Raw genomic sequence first — 2087 nt, 5'->3', positions numbered from 1 at the left:
CATGTCAGCGCAGCGAGCAAAGGCGTTTTTTTCCCAGCCTTGTTACGACAGACCTGCACCAATCCAGCCCAAGGAGCGAGAAAGCGCAGGCCAATCCTAGCGCAGGGGGCGGGTCTTTGTGGGCGGGACTATACTTTTAACCTTTTCTGTGTTATTGTTAGGGACGTTTCTGCAGGTGCCATTGTGGAGAGGTTTCTCTGACTAGCACTGTTCCCAGTTTTGTGTGTCATACAGGCTCCTCTGCTGGGTGATCTGTGTTCATGATAAACCTGGAGAGAACAGCACATCCAGACACTCATGGTACTGCACATTTTAGACACATCCTTTTCAACTCAGGATGGGTGTTCCAAAAGCTGGCTTGGATCCAGGGCAGAAGAGCAACCTAGGTGGGACCCGAACTCACAGTCCCCAGCTCCAGAGGCTGATGCCTTATCCACAAACTGACAGTGAACAAGCCTGTTAAACATGGTCATATTATTATATGCAGTTATTCAGAAAAGGCCTTTTTCAAGATTAATCCAAGATTTTAAAATTCTTCATCTGAATATCAGTACCAGCATGCAGCTTAGTGCAGATATTTACAAATGTGATGCTAAATGTCTGTGGAATTAAAGAAGAGGCTGTTAATATCATGTTAAGTAGTCTATTAGTCTGTGGATATACAGAACAAATGATGAAAGATGAAAAAAAATGAACAGAACAACAAATATACACTATAAATACATCCATCCATCCATCCTCTAAGCCGCTTCTCCGTCAGGGTCGCGCTGGAGCCTATCCCAGCAGTCTTCGGGCGAAAGGCAGGATACACCCTGGACAGGTCGCCAGTCCTTTGCAGGGCAGACAGACAGACACAGACAGTCACTCACACAATCACACCTAGGGGCAATTTAGCATGTCCAATTGGCCTGACTGCATGTCTTTGGACCGTGGGAGGAAACCGGAGGAAACCCACGCAGACACGGGGAGAACATACAAACTCCACACAGAGAGGACCCTGGTTACCCGGCCGGGGAATCGAACCCAGGCCCTCCTTGCTGTGAGGCAACAGCGCTACCCACCATGCCACCGTGCCACTATAAATACACAATATAGATATTTAAAGTGCAGGCGTGCAGTATCTGTGTGATCAGTCTACACTGTATTTTATGTGAGTAGCCATATTATAGCTATTCATAGTTGTTTTTAACACCCAGCTCATGTTTTAAAGCTCATGTAGATCAGTGAATGAATTATTTTCATGAGTCAAGTGCACAACATTTCAGGCTAGATACTTAAGCGTAGTTTCTCTGATATCAAAACCAGCTTTACTATAACTAGTTCTGAAAGTTCCATTAGTTTTTAATTTCATTTAGTTTTTGATTTTAGTTTAATTTCAGTTCATTTTAAGGGTACATTAATAGCTTTAGTTCAGTTTTTATTTTCTGAAAAGTGATAGTTTCAGTTTTATTATTATTTTTTATTTCATTATTTTTATTATTTATTATTTTATAATTGCAGGCTGAGTTAGGTTGGGGGTCCATAGTTTAGGTCTGGTCTTCAGTAGTTTAAGTTGAACTTCTTCTAGTGCAGGGCCTAAGTGGGACATGTTTTCAGACTAAGTGTCACATGATGCAGACCAGCTCACCTTAAACTCTAGACACACACACACACACACACACACACACACACACACACACACACATACACACACACACCAAACACAAACAAACACACACATACAGCTTGGCTGTCGTGTAGAATAACTTTTTCTAAAATCTGTGCATTTTAATTTTTTTAATTTCTTGCTTATTTAGTATTTATACACTCCTCTGAGATAGCTAAGATGGCTAGTTTGTAATGACATGAATACTGGCAAAAGCTTTTATCTTAAATATGACATAATTTCAACAGTCACTTTGCTATAAACTAATGCCAGCTTAGCTCCTGTCAGCATTCCTCACTGCCCACCTGCTCGGATGTGTCCTCATCATGCTTTTTATTTTGGTCTTCTTGGTGCCACCGTGGATTTTTGAAATTCTTGCCACTGCTGTCCATCTTTGCATGATTCATTTATGGAAATTTCTAATTTCAGATTAATGTCTCAC

The sequence above is a fragment of the Pygocentrus nattereri genome, chromosome 15 (genome assembly GCF_015220715.1).
Source record: "Pygocentrus nattereri isolate fPygNat1 chromosome 15, fPygNat1.pri, whole genome shotgun sequence".
Taxonomy (NCBI): domain Eukaryota; kingdom Metazoa; phylum Chordata; class Actinopteri; order Characiformes; family Serrasalmidae; genus Pygocentrus; species Pygocentrus nattereri.
The sequence above is the reverse complement of the archived record's forward strand: the minus strand, read 5'-3'. Positions refer to the sequence as shown.